The sequence below is a fragment of the Ambystoma mexicanum genome, chromosome 7q (assembly GCF_040938575.1).
Source record: "Ambystoma mexicanum isolate Mex_15411 chromosome 7q, UKY_AmexF1_1, whole genome shotgun sequence".
NCBI lineage: Eukaryota > Metazoa > Chordata > Amphibia > Caudata > Ambystomatidae > Ambystoma > Ambystoma mexicanum.
The window spans coordinates 814,644,617-814,670,431 of record NC_090941.1 but is presented as its reverse complement, the minus strand read 5'-3'; the positions used below and the strand labels follow the sequence as shown (position 1 = coordinate 814,670,431).

The 25,815-nt window shown below is 41.7% G+C and overlaps 1 protein-coding gene across 6 annotated transcripts in view; it reads left to right on the top strand.

Moving 5' to 3' along the window:
- CNTN5 (contactin 5) overlaps nucleotides 1-25,815 on the top strand; it is a 3,106,629-nt gene that overhangs the window by 229,769 nt on the left and 2,851,045 nt on the right. For 2 of the 6 annotated variants that reach the window (XM_069639125.1, XM_069639128.1), the window contains exon 2: nucleotides 22,213-22,348. The exons of 2 other annotated variants lie outside the window; for them this stretch is intronic. The gene's annotated coding sequence lies outside the window, so the exon portion shown is untranslated. Of the gene's footprint in view, nucleotides 1-22,212; nucleotides 22,353-25,815 lie in introns of all 6 variants that reach the window. 2 more of the 6 variants (XM_069639124.1, XM_069639127.1) reach the window with 1 other exon arrangement.

Below are 25,815 nucleotides of genomic sequence, written 5' to 3'. Positions count from 1 at the left end.
TTGGGGACCCTGAGAACTTCCCCTGACGGATACCGATTACATTGGGAAAGAGGACCTAAGAGTGTTGATGAAATGTCCAAAAATGTTCCGAATCCAAGACGGTTTGCTGGTAAGGAAATCCAAAGCTGGCCACGATCAGTGGGTGGTTCCTACCTCATTCCGAAGCCTGATGTTAAGTCACGCCCATGATGCGGCCACCGCCGGTCATAGGGGGTTTCACACAACACTGGAAATCTTAAGAGAGGTTGCATACTGGCCACACACGGGGCAGGACCTCGACCAATATTTGAAGGGGTGTCTTTTGTGTGCACAATTTCAGCCATCATCCCTCACGCACCGTGCGCCTCTCCAAAAGAGGGGGATGACACTGCCATGGTCAGATTTACAAATCGACTTTGTAGGCCCCGTGATTCGCTCTGCTAGGGGGAATAAGTACATGTTGACTGTGACATGCTTGTTTACCAAGTGGGTGGAATGTCTCCCAGCCCCAAATTGCAAGGCAGAAACTGCAGCTGCCTTGATGATTAACCACATCTTTTCCCGTTTTGGTCTACCTCAAAGGATTGAGTCAGACAGGGGTAGCCACTTCACCAGTGAAGTAATGACAAAGATGTGGGAGATACTGGGGGTCAAAAGGAAGTTACATATTGCTTACAGGCCAGCTTCTTCTGGAGCAGTAGAGAGATATAACCGACAATTGTGAGCATATTAAAGAAGTTTGTGGCAGATTCTGGGCCAAGTTGGGATATCCGATTACCTCTGGTCCTAATGGCCATCAGATCTACCCCTTCATCTGCAACCAAAATGTCACCATTTGAGTTGATGACTGGGCGCAAGATGGTGCTTCCGCAGCATTTGCTCTATAGGACCCAAGAGCAGACACTAATAAATGCCTCCACAACTCATGAGTATGTGAAGAATTTAAGGAAACACCTTCAACATGCTTTTGCTTATACTCAGCGGAATCTAGAAAGATCAGCTGATAGCATGAAGACCCACTATGACCTGAAGACTTCCAGGAAGGAATATCAGGTGGGAGACCGGGTCTATACAACTTCCAAAGGAACCAGGCCAAGCAGCGCAAATTTTTGCCTACATGGAAGGGACCCTTTGAGATCATCGACAAGATCTCCCCTATGGCCTACAAAATACACATCCCCAAAGGTCCTTTGGCAGTGGGGGAAGACAAGTGGGTCCACATAAACCAGTTGAAATGTTGCCATCCCAGGCACGCTCTGCAACAACTGGAGGAATCCTCTGGAATCCTAGCGGGTACTGTCTCAGACTAATTCAGTTCCAACCATAAAACATACCACATCTAGTCTCTAAAATATTGTGATTTGCATGAAACTGTCTCTTAGTTATACTGTTTTTTTTTCAAAATAAGAATGTAATGTTTCGTTATGATGAAATGCATATGCTGCCCCACTATATCAATGGTGGGGGAAAAATGTCTATGGATAGGTATTGCCGCTCTTCCTTTGTCGTCCTAGGAGAAAGAAAACCTTGAGACGGGCCAAGGAGGACGATCCGGAGACCGGGAGCAGAGACGCAACGGGCCCGGGCTACCGCCCAATCTTCCCATCAGGACCGGCGAGGAGAACCGATCGATCCGACCGGATGGAGAAAAAGATGCTGAACTGTGCCATCTATAGGAAGAAGATGAGGAAACATCCCAGGTCTTGCGAGTCCCATCAGTGAAACCGAATGGCCATCGCAAGAGGGGGGCTTGTGGGATGTATTTACCCATGCATCCGAGCCCTACCTCAAAACTGTGCAGTACTGACATGGAAAACATCATGATGGCTAGAGCTTCCCAGAAAATGCTCAGGGAAATGCATGAAGAATAGGCTGCCACTCATTTTTGCCGATGTTATGGGCACAGAAGGAAACTGCCTAAAACCACCATTGGACTACCCACACAGTAGTCTGAAACCATTGGGAGTGGCAATGCTGATTGCCAAAAGCAAACCCATAACTGTTGGGAATTCATTTTCTTAAATCCCAAAAAGGGGTGCAGTACCAGTACTCACCACTATCAGAAAGCCGGCGTTTTAAAACCACCAGATTTTACTTTTTTGTAGAAAACTGAATAAATGAACCCAAAACAGGCCAAAGAAAGACTTACTGACAGGTGGATCCAATGTAAAGTTATATTCTGAAGTGACTTGAAGGTTTATAACAAGACTGGCTGAGCTGTGGATTTCAGCAGTTTAAGTAAATTTGGACTGAAAGACACTACAAATCTAAATGTTTAAAAGAAATGAGTGACCTACTTTGAGTGTCACATAGGTTGCAATTGTTTAAATGTCATAGTTTTAAAATTAGAATCAGCATTCTAGCTGCATATGTGAAAATGTTTAGTTTTATTTGAATGCAGAAACTGGGGAACAAAAAGTGACATTTTATCTGAAACTTGGCTTAAGGAACTGACTTCTGCCTGGCAACTACCCCCATCAGGAGTGAAACTTGAGTCACAGCTGTGTTCCCAGGCCAATCTGCCTTTTGCTGGCCACACTAAGGATATGCCATCTCTCTGATAATTGAATTAAGGGGAGCCCCACAGAATACAGGAGCTCTGAACAAAGCCCTCTCCTGACTCAGGCAGATGGTTTATTGCAGATATCGTAAAAGTAGCTTCCTCCTGAAGCAAAGGGGAGGGGCACTGCCTGTGAGAGCAAGCTGGCTTGGCAGAACTGGAAAAACCAGAAATTCAACCTTGTGCTGGAGGAAAACCACACCCCTTTGGGGCCAGAACATAACTCTAAAAAGATGAATAACTCATAGAGCGGACATGTGAAAATTGTATAAATGACACCATAATTCTTGTGATTTTTCTGCCCACATTTTAAGAGGTTTTTAGAACCGGTGGCATGTTCAGGGGGGTTTTAGCGGAAAAGAGGATATTACTCAAAATGTGTGCATGTGAAAAATCTGACACTTCATCAACTAATGTCCATACTCCTTGCGCACATGTGTGTAAATTTGGGTCAATGTCCGGAATTGCAAAATCAGTTAAAAAGTGAAATATGTGCCATTTCTGAATGCAAGCCCTCAGGAAGAGCAGATTTGGACAGGGTATACCTCCTGTAATGCATGATGGGTGCATATGATTTTAAAACAATATGTACCTCTGCAAATATGTTTTTTTTTTATCAAACATAGATTATGTGCAATTTGACAGGGGAGTGTCCTCTCTGCAAGCCATAAAATGACATCGCTCTGACTCACAGTTCCTTCCCCAATCAGGGGAGAAAAGAAAACTTGGCCAATGATAAGTGGAGAGGGGCTGGCTAGTGATGCTGCTCACACACACCCATTTTAAAAACACATAAAAGCAGAGAGACAGGACAGATAGGGACTTTCAAATCCATTTGCAGCTGGAAGCTCTGCCGGGAAAATCCATACTTTACCTCCATCAATCTCCAGAGAAAGCTGTGCAGAAAAATCCAGACTTTAAATCCCTCAATCTTCAGAATCCAGAGAGAGAGCTGACCCAGATCACTGTGAAGTGCAGAGACCAGAATCCAGTCTAAAACCTGACCAGATCCGTGATGAGGCCCATTTAACTCAAGAATATAGTGTGTGTACCTAGAAAACTGTGCAGAACCAATCTCTTAGTTAAAATAATATAATCCAAGCTATTTTAATCTAAGTAGAACTGCCTCCTAACTGTCACCTGTCATTTGCAAAGCTGTCACCTGTCATTTTCTAGTTGCAAGCTGCACTTGTCTTTTTGAACTTTAAAATTTCAAATCTGAAAAACGACCTTTATTTAATCGCTCATATCTCCGTGACCGTTTGTGCTAGAGACTTGCAGTAACTTTCATCTGGAAGCTGAGATCCTAGGCTTTCCTAGGACCCCAAAATGATATTGATAGCCCTTGTAGTTCTTCTGTAATAGCGCCCGGCGCATTCGCGAATTTTACCGCGATTTGCAAATTTCTTCACGTGTAAAAATCTGCTGCTGCTTGCCTTTCATTTGCCAGAAATTGGTTTAACCTGCTAATTATCCCTGAATCATTGCTAGTGTGAGCCTGGACTAATATTAACTAGATACCACTCACCCTGAATCTCTAGAGGGAATTAAAAGCATTTTAGCATATTTTTTCTTCATTTCCAGCACATTAAAAGCATTTGGGCCTGTGTTTTCAACTTCTGTAGTCTAAGTTGCTGGGTGAACTGAATTACATTTGAATTGCATTTCTGAGAATTGTGTGCCTTCCTTCCATTTCCCTGCATTGCATAAAAGGGGGGGGTGAATTGTCCAAGGAAGTAATTACATTGTCTTTTGCTGAAATCCTATCAAGTTATTTTCTGTACTGCATTTCATTCCACATTGCATCCACTTGAAATCATAAAAGTATTGTTGCTATCTTATCCATTTCATGTCAACTCCTTAGTGATTATCAAGAAGTGTGCTAGTGCCAGATTCTCCGTTGTAATCTTTATCATATCAGATTAAGTGTGCTATTCAATTATTAATTTATTCTAAAGTGTGATATATATACCTATTGTTTAAACTATCAATTAAACCTTTTAACTTGCAAAACAGAACTACTTCTTGGCTCAGTGGGGTCAGGGGGATTCTAAGAGAGGGGTGTTATATAGGGGTAGTCATCCAGAACGCATGAACTGGACATAAAGATATATCAATAAGGGTTTTCATTCAGTATTCTAGACTAGGCGTTGACTTGGCTGTAGTGCTGAATTGAATCCTCTTACACATTGCCATTCCCAATGGTTTCAGGCTACTGTGTGGGTAGTCCAATGGTGGTTTTAGGCAGTGCCCTTCTGTGCCCATAACATCGGCAAAAATGGGTGGCAGCCTATTCTTCATGCATTTCCCTGGGCATTTTCTGGGAAGCTCTGGCTATCATGATGTTTTCAATGCCAGTACTGCACAGTTTTTGTGGTAGGGCTCGGATGCATGGGTAAAAACATCCCACAAGACTTAAAAACACATGCGCCTGATAACCAGTTAAGGTATATGCCATAATGAAGCATGACCTCTGAGAGAATGTATGTGCATTTTCTTCTCTCCCTTCATGCTGCCTGAAAGATCGGGGCATCTGGAGAGAGCAAAAAGGTATGCTTTAAGTCCTGGTACGATGGACATATTTGTAGCAGGCGGAGGAAATCAAACATACCTGTCCAACATAGCCAATCCCCAAAACAGACGTTTCTTTGCTCTAGCTAGAGCTGATACTGTATTTGCAAGCCTCCTATATGAAGAGATGGGGTGGATTATCACAGCCAACATGCATGGTGTGTGGGGTAGAGGAGGACAACCTCACTCACTTCATTCTTGCATGTCCAGCCTACGAGATCTTAAGGGTGCAAAGTATAGATACTCCCTTAAGAAGTGAAAGCCTCTTGCATATTCCAAGTGCTGTGTTGTCTTTCCTCTTGGGTGACTTAGACAGTTAAGTCACTAAAGCAACTGCATGTTTTCTGTGGGGGTACTGGCACCAGAGAACAATCAGGATGGGCAGCCTTCAAGCTTTGTCTGCTTTGGCACAACAGTGATCTGGGACTGTGAGCCAGGGAGTTATTTATGTATTCTCTTTCATCTCCTTCCCCCTGCTCTTCCCAGATAGTGCCTAGCCTTACATGTGGATGGCTATATGCACAGCCTTTCAAGCAGTTCTAGTAGTTTGATATCATCATTGTCTCTGATGTATTTTAACCATGATCTTTTAGAATAATTGCTTTTAATGTTTCAATGGATTTTATTATTGTGTGTTTTTATCTGTACACTGTATTTTTGTAATTTTCACACATTCTGTCATGAAAGGGTAAATCAGCCGGAAGTGTTAATAAAACCTAATCTAATCCTCAAGTGTTGAGAAAATGGCTGCCATGGTGCTAAAGGCATCTCTTGTCACAATACATCTAATCCAGAGATCTACTTCGGAAAGCTGATGGTGGTGGGGAAACTGATTCAGACCAATGACAAATGTTATGTTAAAGGTTCTTATACTGCGCACTGTCGCCACTTGTGTGGTTACTTGGCTGTCTGGAGGCTCTGTAAAGCAAGAGGGTGGGGGGTAAGTTAGCAGGAAAAAAGACTCAGGAGAGCTGTGATGTGCTGTTGGCAGCTTCAGTTCGGTTGACACTGTTCGCTGAGCATAGCATTGTATTTCGGTTGGTAGCTGTCATGTGCTGTTGTGAGAGACTACGTGTGTTTTCTTTTGTTCTTGTGGTGTAGAGAAGTGCGTGTGGTTTGTTGTGCCATAGAGATATGTGTGTGTTTATTTAGGCATTTGAGCGGTGTATGCAGAAAGATGAATTTTTATGAGTAGGGACTGTTGTCGGCAGTGCCATATCCTACAACGTCTGATGTTATTAACTGCTTCATGTATCCTTTCCTGTGTCACACACTCCAGTGGGATACACACACCCATCCCATGATGTGTGCAGAATAGTGAGTCCTCAAAGGGCTCTAGCTTCCCCTCTAGTGAATTTTTCTGTGCACCACAATTTCCACCCCAATGGGTTCCTCAACATTAGGATGAATCCTCCATGTCCCATCAATGCCCAAAATAGTTAGGAATACTCACTCACCTCATCCCACTCAACTATTAGGGCAGGCCTACTTAACATGAATGAAAGACCTGGTTCCCTGTACCAGGCGACCAGCACCTGAAGTCTCAGCTAGAATCTGAAGCTACAAAAATGCTCAGACTGACAGAAGCCTTTGGGACTTACAACAAGACAAAAACTACCTGTTTTACATGCCACAGCCATGTACAGCAGCAAATACATTAAAAAAAGAACAGAATTGTCTTTATATATTGTAATATAGCATACTTAATAGTAGAGGGGATGAAAAGACAAAAACACCAGGCAGCGAGTCCAAACCTCCCCGACTACATCTACACCTCGATCACATGATTACAGTTGACAACAGTAAACATTTGAAACAGTTGACTTAGTTTGCAAGGTCTAAAGAACATTCAACACATTTACCAGTTGTGATAAACTCTAGAAATGTAGCAAGTTGAAAGCATTAACCTCTCTTGAAAACGCCTCTGAGAGGCCCATGCAAGTTCTGCAGTAAATCCAAATCCCCAACGAGGGTCTGCAGTCCATGGGCATATGTCAAGGAGTGATATCATTTTGGCAACTGTGACTCTTAAAGCAGATTCGGTCACACAGCTATTTGTGATGCTCAAGGTACAAATGTTGGGTCTGAGAGTGGTTGACTCTTGAAACTGTTCCTGGTGTTGCTTGTGGCCTTGGGACAAAGGTATGTGACCTAGTAGTTCAGGCTTTTGGGGTTTTCAGCCTTTTTGGGGTGGGCCGAGACAGATTAGCATGCAGTGTTTCCCCTTTTATAATGGAACAGCAGACTAAAAAATTATGATCTGGAGGCTTGTCTACGGCAATTGCCAGTGGTTAAGAATAATTCATAACCTTCCTGCCATCAACTTTCAGTTTTGCACTGTACCTTGGTTGCAGATCCTTTGTGGGTACAAAATGCCTTTTATGAGATTGGTGTATATGATTTAATTTGCTCACTTCCCCTATACTAAACCCTCACCTGGTTGCAGGGAAGTATGGAAAGTCCAAATTAAAATGTCCATGGAGATTGCTTGATGGACACCCACCAAAGGTAGAGGGAGATAATATTAAACTGATATTAAAATTGCATTTTTGATGAGGGGATGCTCCAACAACCTATGCAAGATAATTGCCATACAGCGAGAAATATAAAAAGTACCATTTGCTATGACATAGCATGATAAACCTGCAGGGTTCCAGGGGGACCGATAATGGGATGTATCCACAAGCAACTCCAAGGCATTTGGACCCTCGGAAATCCATCCACACTGCTGCAGTATACCTCATCACAGGGCTAATAGAATTCAAAATCATCAACCCCATACTCAAGGAATTCTACTCGCTTTTCCCTCAAGTACACATCATGTGCAAGATATCCTGAATGACATACAAAGATTTTCCAACCAAACTTCCACCCTGCCTGGCTAGGAAACCCACCATCTATGGACTCCAGTGCACCATCAGAAGCCAAAAAACTGTAAGAAAGAAAAAAAGAACCAGGCTGTTTTCAACCATTCACCCTTGCTTCAGAACAAATTGCATTCAAGATATGACTGTCCTCTCCATGCTGCACTCCACAATGGACATGACAACCCCACTCTTCAAGTAGCATCTCGGCATTCACCTATCTATCAGCTCAACCGCACTTCTCCTCCTCACCACCATCTCCTTCTCTTGCTCTCCCTACTCTTGCTAGCTCCTCTCCTACCACTGTACTGTACATGTAAACCATTGGGTGCATCTTGTATGTACAGCACTCTGTGTTTCTCAGCTAAGGGCCTCATTACGACCCAGGCGGTAAGGGGTTTACGGCAGCGTAAACAGCGCCGACCCTTACCGCCTGAGTACGAGGTCCCTTAGCGTCATGGCGGATTTAACACCTGCTCTTAGCAGGTGTTAAAATCCATGGCGCTAAGGGACCATGGAGTTAATTACGCCACCGTAATTTACGGTGGCGTAATTAACGCCTTCCCCACTCCCATTATGCCCTATGGGGCAAAAATGGGAATGGGGAAGGGTAAATGGGGATTGGGGACTTACCGCCCCGCCAAGGTCGGAATGGGGCGGTAAGTCCACCAACCACCATGGCGTAAACGTAGTTTACGCCATGGTGGTAAAGTCACGGCCCAGGCGGTAACTTACCGCCTGGGTCGTAATGAGGCCCTAAGTGTGCACTTTATTAATGTCTTACAAACAAGGACATATCAAGAATTCAGTTAAAAAGAAAGAATGCGTTAGTCCTATGAAACTTGGCAAATGACACCAATTAACGTCGGTTCTCAAGCCGAGTATAAAAGGAAGACTAGACCAGTAGCATTCAAAATGGTTCACCATAATCAACCACACAGATAAAATGCCTGTAGCATTTCCTAATGCCATTAATGGCTCGACCATGTAAACACAAAACTATGTAACCTCACAATACGTTTCTTATTGACACCAATTAATAAACATTTGTATCCATGCAAAAGTAGTTAATAGGCAATTGAATTCTCAAACAACCTGTCCTTTGTGTGCTAGAAACAAGATTACTTAGAAAGACTGGCAATTAAATATAGAATTCAGTTAACAATGACAACCCAAGAGATGACAAAACTAATTAAAGAAATTCAGCTGTTTTCATAAAAGGGAGCACGAAATGCAAACATTGAAAGGACCTATTTCTATGTTTACACGTCATATTTCGGGCATAATTAGAGTCAATATAAATAATTATACTATGAAACATCCTTAGAAAAAAGACAAAACAGAGCTGCAAAATAATTTCGACTAGCATCGACATCACGCCTCCTTTGTGAATTGTAGTTGATTGTGCAAGTCAATTGTTTCTTGTTCTTATTTACAAACCATCTCATTTTGTAAATTGGCCCACCCTGCCTGTATCTCTTTAGTGAGATTGTTGTATGTATGTTGTATGTATGTTTATTTATTTATTTATGTTTTTATTATTGATATATTGTTATGTGTTTATTTCATAGTGTGTATGCATTTTCGCAGTGACTAAAATGCAGCCTGGGATTTAGGTGGCTTGGCACTGAAGCATGTTGGCTCTTTTGCTGAATTGCTTGCCTTTGTCTATGGATGCATAATTTTCTGAATGCTGACATTACATAACTTATGTCTGCTATATTATGTATATTGAAAGCAGGTTATTTCACTTTTTTGCTTTTCTATCTCCTTTTATTTGCACACAACCTCATTATTTACTTTATGTTCTTGTCTCTTCAGTTGAGACATGAATTTTCATTAAATTAAAAAAGTAACTGCATGTTCTTTCATTGTTTTTTAGCATTGTGCATTTGAAAACCATCCTTTCAATGCAATTGTGTTTTGTATACATGCAGAAAAGTTTGTATTCAGCTAAGCATTTAAGTGTTCCAGCACAAATGTGAATTAATTTGTGTCAATAAAGAAATGTATCTTACACAAAGTTTGGGAGTTGCTCGATGTTTATGTAAAGTCTATCAATAAAACAAAAAGGTACTCCCTAAACTGGAGTAGTATTGTATGATTTTGATGTGAGATCTGAATATAGACACCCTATAAAAGTCATCCATTTATCACCTGGTTTTTCAATGTCTACATGGCACCTCTGACTCACATGATCTCTACCTTCACCTCTAGCATTCAGTGTTATGCGGATGACACACAGCTTTCTCTCAGGCTACCATCAGCCTCTTCCTCCACTTTCTCCTTCTATTCTCACATATCAGACATCTTCAAAACGTCCTACTACCAGCTGCACCTCCTCGGAGGTAGTCTACCTTTTCTCACTTTTCCCCCAAGGCTCACTGTCTCCAGAGCCCTGATTCTCTCTAGGTTGGACGACTGCAACAGCCTCTTTCTCAATCCTTCTATGGGCAACACAACAAACGCCCATGTGCCGTGGGGCGTTGTAGACGCGTGACTAAGCCCCCGGGATATATCACATTGTAATGCGAATCATTGCTCTGCAGGATTGGCATGCCTTTGACAATTTGGGATTAGCTACATCCTTCTGTGATTTAGGAATACTTATAACTAAATAATATGAAAAGAGACAAATTCAGATGTCTTTCAACCCCATTTCTCGGGATCAGCAGCATAGATGAATAGATTGGAGTTTACTACAAAGGGGTCATTCACTGATTAGAAATTCAGGCCCCTGTCACTTGTACCACAGAAGAGCCGAGGATTCATTCCAGCGTTGACACCACCCCCAACATTGTTATTTTGCGATTCAAGCTAGATGACATCTTCCACCCCATGACATTGGGCAGGTTTCATTTCCAACCTACCCGTATCCTGAATAAGGTCGCTTTTAGTTTATGGGCGCACTTCTAGTCCTTTTTCGACGACCGATACATATGTCGATTTTTTCAAATAAGTAGATTGCTATTTGATTAGTGTATTAACACCGATTTAGAATGGAAAAAGGTGTTAGGAATTGGTTAATTGTTTAAGTATTTTTGGGCTCTTGAATAATCAATTTTTGTAGAAATGTTTGGTAATGTGTGCGAATGAATAATGATATGACTGGCAAATAAAAGTTTCTGGTAGTCGAGCAATGTACAGAAAAAGGGAAAACAAAAAGTTGCTTCACAGGGATAGTAACACACAGTATGTGTCTACCCTGAAATTGACAGGGGTAGTGGAAAAAGGAAAGACTGTTGAGTGATAGAAGTTGTACCCGAAGATGGAAAGTACAATTAGAAATAGAGAATATTGAATAACTATATTTAATGGTGCATCATATTGTGATCCATAGATTACCAAGGATATATACTTACTAATGGAAATGCATCAATAAGAGACGCATATTATTTTCTTCTCTTCATCTGCGTTACTATCAACAGTGATAAATCCTTCTAAATACAAAGAAAAATTAGTATCATTAAACATGTGTTGGATTATTTAATTGCCAACCTCGGGCAAAATGTCCATACTAAGCAGATGATAAATGGATGACTTTTATAGGGTCACTATATTCAGATCTCACATCAAAATCATATGATACGTCTTCAATGGAGGGAACCTTTTATGTTTTATTAATAGAATATGTATCCTGAGGTTACATGTTTTACTAATTGCATTTTACAAAACCCATTGTTCCGTTAGTTACTCGGACACCTTTAGGTGAATAGTGATGTGATTATGGACACATCTGCTGCTCACAGTCTCTATGGAAACGTGTTTTATTTTTATAAATTGGGGAACTGAACAGCTCGCATTGTTTGAATGATCTTGGGAATGGATTAATTCAGCTGGAGGTTGTGCTCTACTCACCTTTGAGGGTGCAGTGTTCGCTCAGTAACAATACTAATGTAGTCAATTTAAAGGGAACATTAAAATACTGCTCAGAACATCCCAGTTCAAGATCCTGCGGTTGGTGTAGTGGTCATGTAATGCAACAGACAGCCAATATTACAATATACTCATTGTTTACTAAGCCCGGGACCTGATATAATAGATCGCCACTTTGGGGGAAACATGCTCCCTCATTGAGGTAAAGTAGCGTATAGCTCTCAAATTTTGCCTTCATGTGGAATGCACTTCAATAAGACCAGTTTTGTGCATGTGATCACTTGATGTGTAATGTTTGTGTTAATATTCAGCGTGTTTTGGTAGTTTGAAGGAAAAAAAAGAATTGCAGATATTTAAGTGGGGTTTAAGTGATGCAGGGCCCTACACAAGCTCCCATTTCCCTTAACCTCATTATGTGTGTCCATCTCTAGTCATGCATTTCTTTATTTGTCTCGCTAAGTGTGTCTCTTTCTTCCTGTCTCAGCCTCTATTTGTCTCCATTTCTATGTATCCCTCTCTTCCCACTGGAACCCCGCTTCAGTCATGTTGTCAGCCTCTTTTTCACGCTCTACAAGTCCTATATGTACAGTGACTGAGCCTTACGGGCTTGCCATGCTGAGGCATCTTCAGTAAGGAACATGAAACAGTGAGCAGATATGTGTGTATCCCGGCTTCAAAACTGTTTTGATGATTGTCAGATACGGTTTTGGTGAACAGTTGAAACACCTTTGTAGTCAATGGCGATTGCACAAAGTCGTGCACATTTGAACCTGTGAAAGATGAATATGAAAATTCCAATGGCACGAGGCACACTGATCTAACACAAATTTAAAAGAAAGGAAAATACCAATTGAATGGGCCTGATTCACAGAAGCAGTTTACTATGGCTCAATAACATAGGAAAACACTTTGTGAATCAGGCCCTGTGAATCCTCAAAAGAATGTACAACTCCAAAGAAATGCTGCTCACATAGTCACAAACGATGCACGTAATGAACGTACAAACATCTCACAACTGTATCTGTAGCTCGTACCCTTGCTTTCAATAATTTGAACTGCTGATGAAAGAGCAGCTCTAGCAGGCCATAAAAAAAGGTATAAATCCGATGCCAGCTCTCTTCCGGTATACCCCTTGCGTGGGATTTCTCCTCAAAGCATAAGTCTATGCACCACGCTGAATACACGTGGACTTTCATTATGCTGAATACATTCTGCACTGCCACATCAACAGCACATGTCTGAAAGATAACTTGTGTCACAATACACAGGGTCACATTGTGCAGTTCCCAAGTATTGTGTGCCACGTGTTACACGGGCACTGTTGTACAGGACAATGGGCCTCATTACACGGATGGCGGAGAACCATGGCACTATTAGCGCCATGGTTCATGCCGGTAAAATACCGGCACCGCCTTGGCGGAAAGGGGAATTACCACCCCATTCCAAGGTTGGCGGGCGGTAATTCCCCCTTCCACCATTGCCCTTCCCCATTCCCATTTTTGCCCCATAGGGCATAATGGGAATGGGAAGGCGCTAATTACGGTACCGCAAATTGCGGCACCGTAATTAGCTCCCTGGGTCCCTTTGCGGGTTGGTTTTTAACGCCTGCAAAAAGCAGGCGTTAAATTCCCCAACCCGCAAAGGGAGCTCGTAGTAAGGCGGTAAGGATTTACCGGTAAAATACCGGTACCAGTAAACCCTTACCGCCATCCGTGTAATGAGGCCCATTGACTGTCTCAGGTGGCTGTCTCCGTTTGTTGTGTAGGGGGGGGGGCGGGAAGGAGAATTTTGGGATACCGTGAGACAGGGGCCACAGGAGGCAGCAGGCACAGCTTTCCATGGCAAATACTGTGGGAACTTAGTCCTTCATCCCGGTTCAGTTTGGTATTCAATCTTGTGAGAAATTAGAATTGCAAGGACCAGCCTTTTTAAGGCAGTGATGTTTGTAAAGTGTTGAATATTCTGTAAAGTGTTCACAGTAGCAGGATTCAGGCCATTGCAGTCCCCCATATACACCCACCCATCTGCTCATCACCCCATGTGCAGACAAATGGCAATGACAACTCCACTTCACTGTGAGAGTTAACACAACTGCAGCACGTTTTACTAGCTTGGCAACAATATCATAGAGAAACCCTGATGCTGACGAACAAGTGAGATGATTAAAAATAACAGTGTTCACTGGCTGAGAAGCTTGACAAATCTCCAGGTTCCAAGATCCCCATCATTGCACATCCTTCCATAGAATGATGTCAAGGGTTCTCAGTTACTAGGCTTGGGACGTACCCACAAAGCGCGGGCCTCTCATTTTGCAAACACAACGCAATGTCGGGGTGTTCAGCTGTCCATGGGTCTCTCCCAGAGCGGCCATTCCTGGAGGATTCGTCCACACCAATCGTGCATCCTCACCCGCTCTAACATAGGCCAGGTAGTCGGTTATTAGTTCCTTCTTTATAAGGCCCTCAGTAGCTTTGTGCAGTCTGTGTGGATACCAGCAGCCTCGGCGTGTTTGTGAACTAGTAGCTGGACAGAGTGTGCAAGTCCTCTGGGTGCTCACACATGGATAACCTCGTGCTTGCACAGCGTGTACATGTTTTTTTTTTCACATACATACTTTGGGATACAAAGAACGAGCACTAGACCCAAGGGGCAGCGGAACCAGTTTTTAAGCCAAACAGTTGTAAACACGATTATCACAAAGTGTCATTCATGGCCGCATTAACGTGAATATTCTATACTCACACACATCTCACATAGACACATCTAGTTGTGATGTAAGCATGACTTTTCATGTCTGATATGCACACATACATTCTCCATGTCTCTCCTGCTCGCACACATTAATGCACACGTATACTAGCATGCAGAGTAACAACTGAAAACAACCTTTCCTAATATTAAGAATATACCATCATTGGAAAGTGCATTATGCTCTTACGCGCGCTCTCAGAGTCCACATGGCCTACACCTTTTCCCTATCCTTGTGGATTGACACTAGAACTACTAAAATGATATATTTTATCACGTCTGAGCATTAAAGATGTGAGGCTGTGCACGTAATAGGGAAGTCATGAAAATGTATCACGCTATGCAGAGTACAGCATGGCCCTCAAGCCAAAAACATCCACAGTATTGATTAAGCACAGGGATGCCACTCTGCTGTCGGAGTGAAAGCAGTGTGTGTGTGTGAAAGGATACGCATGCTCTTTAAATGGGGATCAGTTTAATAAAGCCTATGGAAAGTATGACATGCCAGGCAGGGAGAGAAGCACATTATAGTGAAATATTGCAGCAACATCTCACATTAAAACATTATATGTTACATATAGTCTCTGTCATGAACTAGTGGGGTTCTGTGACATCATTACAGTGGCAGATTTGACGCCAGAGGGCAAGAGATGATAGCATTTCCTATTTGACGTACGACGTTGGTGTCACATAGGGATCTGAATGGGCATCCGAAGAGAGGAACCCCCCTTCCACGGGCCCCCATTGCCCGGCTACTACATGTCACTGTAGAGGTACACGCTCGCAGAGATATTCAAATCCCTGATTCTGCCTCATTGGGTCTCCCTCTCTTTGGTGATGCTATGTGAGTGTCTGATCCCTGGTTTATGGACTATTCTGTAACAACTTCTATTGGCAGAACCTAATCCATGTTAAATATAAAAATCCACCCCCAAACAATATTTTTTACAATACATTATTCTAGGTCCTTTTTATGGACAATGGTAACTTTAGTCTCATTGTCTCACACATCACAATCCCACTCCCACCCTCTGGGCCAAGAAACACGCAGTGTTGTGACAATAATGAATCCTATTTTGTAAAAGATCACAAGATTATTTACAATTGACTCCCTACTAATATCCCAAAGAAAATGTACATCAGAAACTATTAAGAACATCAAACAGAATCGATCATATAACAAAATGATATGGTTTGCCTGCTTCAACCTCTTTTTAAAACAATTAACAATCCAATTCCATTTGTTCTACTTATTCAAAACCAAGCACACACTCTTGTGAATAGATGGACGTTCATTTGGAATAATACCTTGTTTATTGTTAAATATCAAAAGACAAAACCACAGTATCATATTTAATCAGTTTGTATTTAATTGTTTTAAAAGAAAACAAAAAAATACTTTTGAAATGCGATAAAATCACGAGAGCAGGAAATCAAAATAGTAAAGGCATCAACAAGTTGTTCAGTTACTGGTCTCATGTGTTTGCTTATGATGAAACACTATGAGTTATGTGCTGCTTTAAATTGTGATTCGGGTGAAATTAGCATTTAACTGAGGATTTATTCCATACCTGTTTTCACCCTTTTAAGGGATCATCATTATAGTCTGACAGTCTTGTGGGTGGAGGTATGTTGTTGTCGGTTGTATTGAGATATTTTGTCTTGGGTTGATTAAACTATGCATGAAGTAACTCTCCCCTGTAGGATAAAGGGAATTGTCCTGGAGCAATAGGCTTGCATTTGAGATAATTTGCATAATAACAAGGCCTTTCTGATGTGGCTCAAAATTGGATATGAACTTCCAGCAATGGTTACTATGTGGAGTTGTGTGGTGTGGCTCAAATGGATTATTCTACTATATTTATATATTATATTTACATTGCATGTATAAATGCATTGATATGAATATATGCACATGTATATATACATTTACCTCTGTGTGTCCGAATATATATATGATGAATTGAGGGAATTTGTCTCTTCTCTGCATGGGGGATCCGCCCCTTTGAGGCTAGGGACACTTGTGCAGAGGCGTGTTATAAATGCCACATCATATCATATCAGGGTGCTGAGCCCGCTTTGCAAGCCCATAACTAGGGGTCTGGACAATTCGGGCTCACTGCGAAGACTCCCCTTTTGGGAATGAGGACTCCCATTCCTCCAAGGAACTACCTAATCTGTTCCCCACAATGCCATGCATGCCTCATGGATTGTGGAGACCGGCTATGGCTGCAAGCCATGAGCACTGGCCATTAGTCACATTTTGGGAGAATAATGGACACTGGACTAGGATGCAGGCTTGGTGCAGTGGATAACGGTGGTGGTTTGGTGGAGCTGGGGTGATGGTTGAGCCTCAGGCCCTAGGCAATTCAACCATGACTTGCATCCCCAGCATGAGCTGCTGAAAATGACACACATGAATATACGCTACAAAAAATATGTTTGTTAAAGGAGGCTTATAGTTCTTTCATATATGTTAAAAGAGGAATATGTAATAACTTATATACAGTGCTGTAACATCATGAAACATTTTACACTGAAAAGAAATGTATGGTTAAGTTGCACTAATAAAAACCTATGGAATTCACTGAAATTCTTTTGTTAAAGGTACGTTATGGTTAAGTTGCATTAATAAAAACCTATGAAATTCACAGAACAAACTTTATTACAGGGACATTATGTTTGGAAGGACAAATCGAAAAACCAAAAGAATTCACCATTTATGGTAATCTATGCAACCATAACTCTTGCCACCACCATGCATGACATCAACGATAACATCACAAATGGTATTGTGAAAAGAGGAATATAATATGAGGCCGGGGAACCCAAAGGAAACACACCAAACACTGGTTACAAAGGAACATACAAAGTACTTTATTTTAAGGTCAAGCAATGACAAAGTCAAATGACAGGTCAGATAGCTATCGGCCCTCAGTGCAACACAACGAACTTCAACGGGGTTCGATGTATTCAGTGAGAGACTGTACATTGGGACATTCAGGCTTTTATACATTTCTCCAGCCTGTTGTCCAACCCCTTTGCGGGTTAACCATTCCATGAATGTATAACAGGTCTAGGGTCTCTGCCAGGTCAACTCTATTTTATTCATTAGTATGCACATAGGTCAGTTCCGTTGATACAGGTAACCCATTTACAGGCAGGTCAACAGAAGGACAAGGTCTCAGGTCACGACCCTAACAAGTGGCCTGCAGGCAAGTTATACATTAGCTGCACAGATGTCATGCCGACCAGGTTCTGTTCGGAATGGCATCGTCCACCATTTTGATGTTCAGGGTGACTTTTACACAGCAAGAGAACCTAAAATGGCGGTTTGATTCAAGATGGCGACTTACATCAATTTTTAAGGTCAAGACCTTGCCATAGAGAGTTATTCGCGTACAGTTTTATGGGACTTGGCGTAGGCCAATATACATACAATCATTTATACTAAGAGGCTTAATTTAATATCCAGTTTGACAGTATCATTGATGACAAAAGTTGTTTTTGTTCAGTAGCAGTGAGAATTTTAAGCAGACAACTTCATCTGGTGATACTGAAGTGAAAAAGGACTGCTGTCACTTGCGTATGGCCACGGACATCAGGTAGCTCAGACAATCAGTTCTATATGTAAACTGGGAGATGAACATGAAAGGGAAAAAAACAAGTTTAAACTCATTTTGTGCATTGTTGAAAGCATGCACTGAACAAGATACCTTTGTGTGTTATGCAGCTTGGTACTTCACATGGCCTTGCTTTTGATAATTTGGAGGTGTTGTGGTATGGAGTTCATGACATGACATAGAATCAGGTGTTAAAAATGTGTCAGCACATGGAGAAATGCAATCTCCAACAGATTGTTATTATTCATTGTGGAGGTAATAGTTTAAGATATGTTGCTGGAACGTCTTCATTCTCGAGAGGATAGCTCAGAGGCAATGTGCTTATCTTGGAAGCAAAACAACACGAAGCAACACAGGTTTGAGCCCCGGGTCGTGCTTAGAAACCTCTGTGTATTAAGTGCATTATAAATAGCCAATTACCATTACAATCTTTGCAATTTGCTATGAAATATGCATTTGGAGCTTAGATGGCTGTTTTTCCACAAACCACATTTATTGTCGAAGACAGTTATGGAAAAGATCAAAAGAATTGTGGCCACAAATGAAAAAAGCCAGGCATAATATGCCTAAATCTCTCATTGAATTTCTTCATGACCATGGCAGGGCATCTTTTCAAAATGCCAACATTCGACATGAGCACATCTCAGTGTTGTTTTATTAGAGCAACCTAACCATGACATCCCTTGAACAACATGTTTTCACAAAATTTCATAGGTTTTCATTAAGCAATATTTCCCTTAAACAAAGTTTCTCCATATATTATATTGCAACTATTCTCGACCTCTAAATGATGTGAAGCCTATGTTCAATTTACTTTCTCGAAATTCTATTGCAAATAACGTTTGATGACGTTTTTAAAAGATGTTTATTGGGTGGGCCACCCAAAATGTAAAGTTTGGCAGAAGATTGTGCAAGAGTTTAAAAGATAAACAAGCTTTAAAAAAGGGGTGTTTTTCCCCTTTTTACATCGTACTTCTCATAGGGAAATGAGCATCCACTAATCAGGCACACAGCCTTATCAATGGGGTGAATTTGCTTAACATTATAAACACGTTGTGCAGAAATCAATGCAAGTTTGCGTTTTGCAGATTTGGTGTAAAATCTTCCAATATTATTTTTTTATTTGGCAGAGCAGTGGATTCCACTGGCACCAAATTCTTTCACAATTCTGCCCTAGTTCATTACAGCAACTGAGGTTAATCATAAATGAAGAGGTCATTTTTTCAATGATTAGAAGCTTTTATCGTGAACATTCTTGTGCGAATGGAAAATAACAATGTGCATATTTTCGGGATTATACACAAATAGCATTTGGGCACATTTATAGTTTTTGGAAGGCCCTACATGATGTTTCCGGATGCGTTATCAGTCTTCTTACAGGTATAAATCATGTATTCACATAAATGGGGAACGTATGGCATGAAATGCGTGCAAGAAAGATTTCTTGCAACAATGGCAAATTGTTGTGGTCTCGCAAGAAAATCACAGAAAACTATTGAAGGAAATTCTCGTCAAATCTCTGGAATGTCTTGTGGTAAAATACTGCAAGAGTTTCCTGATAGAACAAGGAAGGCAATGACACAAAATGTTTTTAAACTGTATGCTATAACATACTAAATATAACACACATTCTCTCACTGGTTTCTCTTCAAAGTAGCCGCAGCGCATGGTCAGTGAAGCACCGGCATGTTACATGGAAAATGACATGGTTTTTTAGCTTAAAAACATACTGTTAATATTGAATAGACATTCCCTGAGGATATGGAAATAAAATAAATTACTAGAATAGGTTATGCAAGTATAACATACCAAAACCCTTTAAATTTAGTTGACTCACTTTAGTTAAGTGAGAGTGAAGTTGAAACAGTTAAAAACAACACAATCCTTGGCATTCACTTGGCATAAAGTGACAAAGGGCCAAATTCATGGAATTATTTGCACGGAAAATAGGGTATTTGCGTGGCAAACTGCGTATGCATCCGCATTCATTTTATCATGGAATCGAATGCGCTGCACCTTTCCTGGTCTTGCATAGAGTTCCTGCAGGCTCGGCACATCTCTGCAAACCGTCAAGAGACTTGCGTGAGACTCCACACAGAGCATGGGCATGGCATGCACAGAGGGCTAGGAAGGGGGATGGAACAGCAAAAATGGGAAAGAACTTGAGTAAAAGTGAGTGTTACGAGGGAAACCTGCAGGCTGTCCCTGCACAACCACAATTGTATTGCACAAGATGTATTCATTGATTAGAACGCGCAACCTCTCTGTCAGGAAATGGCCACGCAAGTCCTTCATACTATCCGCCACCCAAAGGCAGGCGTAACTACACTTGCGTGTAGGATTTGCAGCATGGAGGTGGGGTTGCATGTCGGATTTCAGGGTGTGTGCGTGTTCTCAACCGGTGTTCCGATCTAACCGAGGGGTGCACATACGCAGTTTAGCGGGGTGCAGGAATGGTTTATGGGGGTTCACACGCAGATTTCCTGAGTAATTATTGAATTACGATTTCTTATACACATGTTATCGGGGTGCCCGATACAGTTACGGTTGAGCCCGCCCAGGGTCCCCGAGATGCAGGCCTGCTTGCCGGGGACCCAATGCACTGTTTGCAGGGTGCATGTATTCGTGCCCGGGGGAGCGGGCATAGGTAGTTGTTCTGTCATTTTTTGCTTTGTGTGTGGGCATTACGGACGTTCCATCCACGACTTGCAATTATGGATACTTTGCGCTGTAAATTCCATGAATACGTGAGGCATGCATTTTTCTTTCTGCGCACAAGCTCGGGCAGTGCTCTACGCGGCGTGCAGCCCTTGACGGATTTCTGCACTCATTCCCATGAATTGGACCAAACAACTTTAGTGGAAGTGATGTTAAGGTGATTGTTTAATCTGCAGGTTTGTCGAACTCCAGGACTCAAGGGCAAGAAACTAGTCAGGTTTTCAGGATACCCCTAAATAATATTCTTGAGATACATTTGCATACAATGATTCTAAATGTATGTACATTTGTCCTCATGAATATTAATGTCCTCATGAATATTAATGGAGGATATCATAAAAACCTTTCAGGATTCCAGCCCTTGAAGCCTGGAGCTGGGCAATGAGACCCTTAACATTCAGCATTAAGACACTTAAAATTCAGCAGGTATTGAAAGCTATGCTGCTTTTACTATGAGCCCCCTGCTGCAAAAGTCAGGAGAACACAGATCCTATTTCAAGACATAGGACAAACATATTGTACAGGTGCACATATTGTTAATGTTGGTAACAAATATGTAATATACCTGCAGACCCGCTATGGGGTAAAGTAGCTGCTCAGTTTGCATATGGATGCCATGGTATACTTTGGATGGCCAATTGGGGACTGGGCTATGGCTGAAGGTCATTCTCTGGGCAGTGTGGCTAGTGGTTATGGCCACAAGCCCAGAGACCCATTATGGGGTAATGTGGCCACTGATCATGCCAGCACAGTGTCTGCTTTGGGTTCCCCGATGGAGACTGGGGCATTACTAAAGGGCATGCCCAAGGCAGTGTGTCCAGTGGCCATGGCCACTATGGCTGTTGGCCTGCAGACCTGCTTGAATGGTAGCTTGGTAAAGGCTGTGTTATGGCCAGTGGCCATTCCCTGGGCAATGAAGCAACAGGCCTTGGCTGGCGTCAGTGTACGCTAGGATCCTGCTGCAATGAGAGTTTGTAAAGTGAATTATGCATTAATGATATAGGAAAGATGGCTTGACAATTTTAGGATTTGTAGTACCTTCTAAGCAGGCTTCATCTTAGCTTGCCCCTTCTGAACTTAGTCAAAAGAGGCAACTACCATGTTTAAGCAGGCCTGGTTAGGGCACATTAAAACTCTGTGCCCTAAAGAAAATTTCATAGGAAGGATAGAGGTTCATGGTGGTGTATCTGCAATATTATGCAGTTGTTTTCTCCTTTAAATGTGATCTGTGATAGACTGGTCTGTGAATTGTTTTTATTTTTTTTTCTTCCAGAATTTGACCTTTTAAGAGAGCCCGCATTGCTTTCCTGAAGCTGCTGATCTCTGTAAATTGTCGAGCTAATAAGGAGAAGAGAAGTGATCCGGGCAAGTTAGAAGGGCAACTGGACTGTCAAATCCTTCAGTTCTCAGTAGGTGTGTTAAGTCAATTAAGATCTGTTTGGAAAATAGACGAGTGACATGCTCAGAGTCTACTGTGACTTATATAGGTGAATGAACCAAAAGGGTCTTCATTAGTCAGCTTCCGCCTTCCTCCAACGATAGGCATGTTTCCCTTCACTGTGTAAAAGACTAACATAGAAATGATCAGGTCATGGAATTTCTATGATTCATGACAGATTAATTACTAATAGAAATGAAATCATTAGTGCCATTAACATGGAGTTAACACCCAATTCAATAAACACATTCTGAATATTGACAATATAAGCAATTTATATGTTTAAGCAAATGCAGGAGTTTCATCTAACCCTAATGTGGGGCACACCACTAAGCAGCTTAGTTCCTGGTGATAACATTGTAGCTGTTATATCAGCCAACACATTGACACTAGTGTTAGCCGAATTGGAATGTTGAAAGGAAGAGTTACTGCCTGGATGTGAGCACCATACCCTCCTTTTAAAATGTTCTGAGAATCAGTGATTCAACCTGCAAGTTATTTTACTACCTTGTTACACTTACAGAAACTGTAAAATGGCATGGCATTGATCGTTATACAGGAGTCTCTCTGCTCCGCCTTGTTGGGTCTTCATGCCGATTATACATCTGAACAGCTAGTACTAGATGTGTTGCCAATCGTGAGAACTATTAAAAACAAAATATACTGCAAGTGAACACCATCATACTTCATTCACATCAATTATGTTTTGTGTTGTCCCCTTATATGTAATAGTTATAGAACTTTCCAAACATGGTGTTCTTCAGCACACATGCCAACATGACCCGTTGCATTTTGAGGTCCTTGTCAAGTCCTCTTTTTCCTTTTGAATTCTGGGTCTTTTAGAAATGAATTTCCAATTATTAATGCAGGACTTCAAGTACCAGAATAAAAAGAATAAACAGGTCTCTACAAATGTCGTCCAAATAGATACAATGAATGTTCATTGAGCAGATCATTAGAGTAGCCAGATCCTTTGGGCAGACTAGAGTTCATGCACGCCTGTGCTACTTTTTCTCATGCACGCTTTTGATTAAATGTATAATAAAAGGAACGCTTTGCTGGTGTGACATTACTGTGTTGAAGAGCTAATTGCATGTTCATTGATGCTCAATGAATAATGACATGGCCAACCTACTTTCTTTATAAATGCATAGATATTGATGGCAGATTAGGACTAAACATATATTTTGTCCCACCACAATCTTTTGGGAGTATAAAGTTCTCTAAATAGTCCATGAAGATATTTGCATAACTGAGACCTACTGGGAGCCCAGTAATTGTCATTCATTCTATAAACAAGTAATAAATGTTGTTGTTATTATTAGTATTATTATTATTGTTGTATTATGGTATTTATTGAGCACTGACCTAGCTTTGAGAAGCAACAGAGTGCTTTACAGAGGGATACAACAATACAGATACAACACAGAGCGCTTTACAGAGGTACACAACAGTACAGATGCATAACAGAGCGCTTTTCAGAGGTAACACAGATCACTTTCTCATCTGTTTATTTATTTATGTGTAACATGCCGGCAGCCCGCAGGCATCGGGGCACAGAGTCACACAAGGGAACGAACATGAAAAAAACAGAACAATGCAATCATCAAGCCAACAGAGAGACATCGTTCCACTACTCAAAGAGGAAGGTTTTTAGGGATCGATAAAAGGTCCTTTGATTTTGTTACTGTCTTAAACTCAGAGGGAGGGAATTCCAGATTTTCACAGCTTGGACTGGGAAGAAGCAGCCCAGTCCATCTGTGCTCTTGAATCCTACGCACTTAATCAGAGATGGGTCAATGAGCGCAGGAGTCTGGCTAGAGTGTATCTAAACACTAACGATATTAGATACATGGGGGCAGAACAATAAAAGCACCAATGAACTAGCATAATTGCCTTAAAATTAATTTGTGCCAGTACTTGGAGCCAATGTAGGTCACTCCTATGGTTGGAAATGTGGTTTCTTCTTGGTACTCTTTAGTATTGTGAACAGCATAATTTTGGATCACTTGACATTTTAGGATATATCAATTATTAGCTCCAATCCAAAGGGTGTTGCAGTAATCTAACCTAGAGAGAATGGTAGCGCTGGCAATTGTTGCAGGGGCAGATGTTTAGAAGAAGTCAAAGATGATAAGCACAGTGCCTGGCGATTTGATAGACATGAGTTCCAGAACTTATTCAGGGCTGAAGATAAACGCTTTGCATTTTTACTTTGGTTAGGATTGGTATATTGTTCTTCAGAAGTTTGTAATTCTGGTACGCTGAGGAAAGTTCATATCTTATTTGGATAGACCCGAAAATGTACAATTCGTTTTTATTCCCATTGAGGCAGAGCCAGTTGTTAGTCATCCAGGACTCCAAAAGATGGTATGTGTGTTCAACATTGGCATTATCGGACACATAGGGCCTCATTATGCGGTAGGTGGTAAGGGATTACCAGCACCCGTAAGGTCACCGGTGCTGGTAATCCCTTACCACCCTATTCAGAAGTCCCTTAGTGGGTCCCTTCCTCAACGCCTGGTTTTACCAGGCATTATTGATGGGACCCGTTAAGGGACTTCTGAGCTAATAAACCCATTCCCATTGAGCCCTATGGGGGCTCGAATGGAAATGGGGAATGGCTCCTGGAATGGGGACTTACCGGGTCCTCCAAGGTCGGAATGACCCGGTAAATCCCTATTTCGGGAACCCGGACCCGGAATGAGGTAAGGGGGTCGCCATGGTGCTAAAAGCACCATGGCTACCTCCTACCGCGTAATGAGGCCCATAGTTTCCACTAATCTCTATGATAATATGTGTGTCATTGACATAGTTACCCAGATCTCCCAAGGTTTCAAACAGTCATTCGTGATCTAAAAGAATGAATGCTGCTGACAGATCGAGCAAAACCAGCAGTCCTGCCTTTCCTTTGTCAAGGATGCTCAACATGTGTGTCTGTAAATCAAAAAGAGCCGTCTCAGTACTGTGCACCTGTCTGAATCCCAGCTGTCTATTATGAAGGAGCCCGTTTGCCTCTACTGCTGCTTGGAACTGTGAAGTGGTCACTTTGCCCAACTTTTCAAGAGAAAGTTGGAGTTTGTAATGGGCTGTAGGTTAGAGGCCACCTTTGGGTTCAGACCCAGATTTTTAATCAAAGGAGTGACCGAGACGGCCTTTATGATGACTTGAACATGGTTATACTGGAATGATGCATTAACCAGGTGAGTGAAGAACAAGGCAACAGCCTTTCTTTGTTCCTAAATTAGTTAATGAGGGAGAACATTTTCTGGGCAAGATGTTGGACACATGGTATCAAGTAATCTCTCCATATCAATGAGAGAAATATGTGAAAACCTGAATTTTGGGAGTTCCCTGTTTTTGGCCGAGCCAGGAACAGAGATGGGTAAAGAAGGGCAGGCAGTTAGGTATTTTTGAATTTGATCACAAGCTTTGGCT